Source organism: Curcuma longa, chromosome 9 (genome assembly GCF_044706935.1).
Source record: "Curcuma longa cultivar G26 ecotype Majalengka, Jawa Barat chromosome 9, ITB_CL_G26_1.1, whole genome shotgun sequence".
Lineage (NCBI taxonomy): Eukaryota > Viridiplantae > Streptophyta > Magnoliopsida > Zingiberales > Zingiberaceae > Curcuma > Curcuma longa.
Genome location: NC_133869.1, coordinates 4,785,411 through 4,791,432, shown reverse-complemented (window position 1 = coordinate 4,791,432; position 6,022 = coordinate 4,785,411).

Sequence of the window (6,022 nt, the reverse complement as noted above, 5' to 3'; positions counted from 1 at the left end):
AAGTGTCACTAAGGAGATCCACTAGGGAAAGGAGATCTACAATGTCTCATAATTATGTATATCTCTAAGAGCATGAATTTGACATAAGGTTGGAAGATGATCTCATATCTTTCCATGAGGTCAAATTGCACTAATCTTAGAAAGTAGATTGAAGCCATAAGGGAAGATATGAACTCGGTGGCAGACAAAGACATTTGAGAACTTATCAAATTAGCTGAAGGGGTGAAACTTGTTAGTTATAAATGAATATTTAAAATCAATTGAGATTCACAGGGCAATGTCAAAAATTATAAAGCTTGCCTTATCACCAAGGGATTTACTCAAAAGGAGGATATTGATTACAAGAAGACTTTTTCATCAATTTTGATGAAAGACTTCCTTAAGATAATCATAATACTTACTATGACCTAGAGCTACACTAAATGGATGATGTTAAGATTGTATTCCTCAATGAAAATAATCAAGAAACTATATACATAGTGCAACTAGAGAATTTTGAATTACGAGACTCAAAGCACCTAATATGTAGATTAAGAAACTCCATTTAGGATTTAAAGTAGACATTTTGTCAATGATATAAAAAATTTGATCAAGTAGTTTCTTCATATGATTTTAAGGAGAATTCTATTGATCAATATTTGTATATCAAGTTCAGTGGAAGCAAATTTATTATACTTGTTCTATATATGGATGATATTTTATAGCAAACAATGATAAGGGTCTTACAACACACTAGTGTCAAGGGGTGATAGATTTAACTTGTAACAATGTCCATGTCATGAACTTGAAATAAAGGAAATATACCAATTTCCTTATACATCGGATGTGATGGGAACCTGAAATTCTGTTCCGTTGAATTCTTGTCGGACAAAAATTTTTTTGGAAATGGAATCTTATCAAGTAGCCCTCATATTCGATCAACTAGGTGCTTGATCGATGCATTAAGATCATTGGGCTCTTGTGTTTGGTATTCAGGATCCATATTTAAGAAGAGAAAATAATTTACGCAGTGGAGATTAAATTGTACCTTTCTTCTTAAAGGAGATATTCACCTGAAGACCTCTTGATCTTCTGCTGTATTCCTCTCCTCTTCTTGGACGTTGTGTGGACAATGATCCTCTAAGATGAACCACCAAGCTTTTCTTCCTTCTATCTGATGGCAAGCAAGCTAGAATCCTTCTTCCTCTTTTTCCTTTTTCCTCTTCTTCTTCTTTCTCTCTTGGCCGCCGACCCTAACAAAGAGGGAGACCTCTTATGCGCCGGCCCTAGCAAGGAAGGGAGGGGAGGAACCTTGGGCGAAGGATGGAGAAGGGATTCCCAAAAGGGGCGCCGGCCCTAGCACTTGAAAGAGGGAAAGGAAGGTGTGCCGCCGACCTTTAGAAGCAAGGAGGAGAGGCTTTATTTGTTGTGTTCTTTCCCTCTTGCAAACCTCCCCTTTTATAGCTAAGCCATCTTAGAAATTTTAGAAAAAATCTAACAACCTTATCTTATCTAGATTTAGTTAGAAAAAATCTAATAAAATCTCTTGATAAGATTTTGTTAGTTTCTTAATAAATTTCCTTGTTTAAATTTTATCTTTATCTTAATAAAATCTCTTAATAAAATTTTATTAATTTCTTAACAAAATTTCTTAATTAAGAAATTTTATTTTCTGACAAAATTTCTTAACAAAATTTTTATGAAAAAAATAATAACAAATTTTATCTGCGGAAGAAATAAAATTTTTAATAGAATTTCATAAGAGAAATTTTCTCCAAAAAAAGTTTTAACAGAATTTTTCTCCAGAAATTCTTAACAGAATTTCCTAACAGAATTTCTTAACAGAAATTCTTAACAGAATTTCTTAATAGAAATTCTTAACAGAATTTTTCTCCAAAAAACTTCTTAACAGAATTTCCTACCCGAAACTCTTCCAGAATTCTCTTAGGTGGATTCGAGGCTTTATCCAGAGGCTATAGCAGGGACCTAAAGGAGGAATTGGTTTTGGCCTCCTGATGGGCTTGGGCTTCCTGTGTTCTCCCTGAACACCCAACTCAAGTCCATCAATAATAACTCATACCACTAAAGGGTTATTATTGAACTACCGCACCAATCTCATATTATAATATGAGCTCCTTCTTACCATGAGTGCATTAATCTCCCTATGTTTAAGATATCATATGTCCGTCAATTAATTGAATTACTGACAACTCAATTAATTAACTTCTGAGTCCGAGAGTAGTACCACTCAACCTTATTATCATGTGGAACTAAGTCCACCTGCAGGGTTTACATGATAATGCTTATGAGCTCCTCAAGGGGACATCATCAGCCTAGATTATAGGACATAGTTTCCTTCTATAATCAACAACACACCATATACATAGCATTATCTCCCAACTCATCGGGCCTTTTGATCTAACGAGATAAATCTCACCCTTTGATGAATCAAAGAAATACATACTAAGTATATGTGCTTGTTATTATATCGGGATTAAGAGCATGCACATCCATGATAACTGAGGTCTAGTTCGATTATATAGTCAGTATAAATCAAACGACCTCAAACGGTCTTGCTCAATACACACAAAGTGTACTAGTATAATTTAATAGTCAAGATAAACTAATACCAATTACACTACAACCACTCCAATGGTTTGTCCCTATCCATTTTGGTTGTGAGCTACTATTTATAATTTATAAGGAACCGATAACATAATCTTCTATGTGTGACACCACATACCATGTTATCTACAATATAAATTAAGTGGATAACTGCATTACATTTAAAACACAAACATTCTGACCAAGGTAATTCTCATTTCAATAATATTGCAAAATAAATGTTTATACAAAAAGTAAGACTTTATAGTATACATCCCAACAAGATGCAGGGAGTTTAATGTATGTTCAGGTATGTACGTGTCCAGATCTTGCATACATAGTGGGAATATTAGACGTATATTTGGGTAACTCTGAACCATAGCATTGGAAAGTTAAGAGGGGCAGTTATGGAGTATTTGTAAAGAACTAAGGATTACATGCTTACATATCAGAGATCAGGTCATTTGGAGGTCATTGGATATTTAAACTTCTATTTTGTTGGATGTTTAGATAGTAGGAGGTCCATCTTAAGTTATGTCTTCTTGTTGGCAAGATGGACTATATCATGGAAAAGCATCATATATGCAGTAATAGGCACTTATATGATGGAAGAAGAATTTATAGCCTACTATGAAACATCCAACCATGAGATATGGATGCAAAACCTCATCACAGAATTATAGATCATTGGAAGCATTGATAGGCCATTGAGGATTAATTGTGATAATAAAGCTATAGAATTATATTTCAAGAATAATCACAGTTCGTCGAAGTCTAAATATATTGATATAAAATTTTTGACGGTTAAAGAAAGAGTTCAGAGTGATCAGATAATGGTAAAACATATAAAGACATATTTCATGTTAGCAGATCTATTCTTTAAGGGCTTGTCACCTAAAGCGTTTTATCATGTGTTAAATATGAAGGCTCTTTATTTTGATGAAGTACCTATTTAGAGGAATCTGTATTTGTTGTAATGTTCTATATTAATAAACACATGTATTTTTTTTTTAACTTATTGTACGTACTAAAGTTTATATATGTACCAAAGGTTTTGACCCTTTGACATAAAGACATCATGATCTACTATTATAATTTTGCATACGGTGTTTGTAAATATGATGTATGATTCCATGTTGAGTCATAAGGTTGAATCATGATTTACTACTGTGATCTAACATAAAGTATCAATAAACATGATTTGGATCTTATTTTAGCTCATAAGGAATTGTTGAGATTGGACACATACATATCATATTTCATGTCATTCTCATACTACACATTCAAATTATATCTATGCCATTAATAAAGTTGGTACAATGATTATCGTTTGATCTTGTTATAATTATGATAACTTTGACTTATTTAGTCATGTACTGATGGAATTAATGGACCTGATTGATTAGAGGGGTATTTAACTCATGTTGAGATTGGACACATACATATCATATTTCATGTCATTCTCATACTACACATTCAAATTATATCTATGCCATTAATAAAGTTGGTACAATGATTATCGTTTGATCTTGTTATAATTATGATAACTTTGACTTATTTAGTCCTGTACTGATGGAATTAATGGACCTGATTGATTAGAGGGGTATTTAACTCATAAAGTTTTGGTATTGTTGAGCACAACTAAGGTAGTGTGTGATGTATACGGTATCACGTATAACACAAGTGAAAAATTAAAAGATTAAGTCTCTATGGTGGGCTAACACGTGAATTAGCACCACACACAATTGCCATTAAGATGAAACCCCATTAAGTGACATAATACATGTTGTATTAAGGGAGTTTAAGTTATCATATGTGGATTGCATGTGTAGATCCAATAACTTGATTCATTAACATTAATAGGCTGTTAACATGTTATGAACTTTATGTTGAATGGTTCTTGTAGGATGAGCTTGGTATAAGAAGAAGACATTTGGTTTCGAGTTTCTTTCTCTTCCTCCTCTTTTTCCCATTGAGAGGAGACTTTGGTTGTCGCTTTGCTCCTGTAGAAGATCATCCGTTGCATATATAGGAATTTCATTCAATGATAAATAAGGATACAATAACATTGACTCTTGATTCATATTAACCCTTCATTTGCCATTGCATTCAATGTCAATTTCAACCATATAAATGATGATAATTAAATCTACATGCTTTATAAAGATGTTAATAGAGGCATTGTAGTGCTTCCACTATCAACCTTTGAATCCCTTTAAAAAAATCACACAAGAAAAGAAAATTTCAAAGTTTTTTAAAATTTAAAATAAAAAATATTAAAAATATTTTTTAAAACAAAAAGGGTTCCCTTTTGGTTGAAATGCCCAAGATATTAACCAAGTCATGTCTTTTCGTGCTACTGGAGTTTCTGCACATGCTCCTATATAGACATGGCAGATCGCATGTCAACTGGTGGAGCCAACATCCTGGAAAATATATTCTCTGCTCCCCACAAGCTGCCATGCTAGTCATCTTCCTTGTCCCTTGGCTGGCCAATGTTTCACAACTAACAGGTTTTTAATCAGCCCTACATGTATATATGGACCTACTACTAATTTCACTGTCTAGCGCAGTATCTCCGGAGCAATCACCGGAGTCTTAACCGGCATGCAGGCAATTACGTGCATATTGACTACAAGCAACTATCCTACTACATAAATGCATGAATGATTTAGTGAAGTTTCAAGTTTCAGGTCAATAATTTCTCGAGTGGGTAGAACAAGAATCAGACATGCATGTTTTGTTCCTTGATATGCATGCTCTATATCAATGCAATGATGAGATGCCCTTAAGGCTTTGAATGAGAGCTGTAAAGCTGGTGGCGATCGAGCATGGATAGGATCGTACCACGACGACGTTTGTTGGCAATGCTTTTTGAAAATAATATGTGATTAATAACGTTATCACCTTGAGGTGCAACATCAACCATCGATACCGTCACCACGTTCCGCTATGTTCTCAAACTCTTGAAGTTGGGCATATTAAATTAACAAAAAAGGAAGAATGTCGAATGCCAAGTAGTAGATTTAAACTTTTAAGGTCAACGGAAGTCGTAGAAAAAATAATTGATCAGTGATGAATTTTAACGATGAATAATATTCATCGGAAATTTATAATCAAATTAGTGATGAAGTATTGTCTCATCGTCATTCGACGATGAATGTTACGATAAAAATAATTTAGTCATCAATTTAGCAACAAACTAGTTTTGTTGCAAAGTTCATCGCGAATGGGTGATGAAAAAGTAATTCATCGTCAATTTGGCAACGACTTCTCTGTTCATCGCGAAATTTATAACGAATTTTTAATTCATCGCTAATGAGCAACAAATTGCATGACAAATTTTTTATTCGTTGGGAAAATTTTGCCTAATTCATAAATATTGTGACGAATTCTTTTTTCATCGCTAACTTTGCGATGAATTCTTTTTTGTCACTAA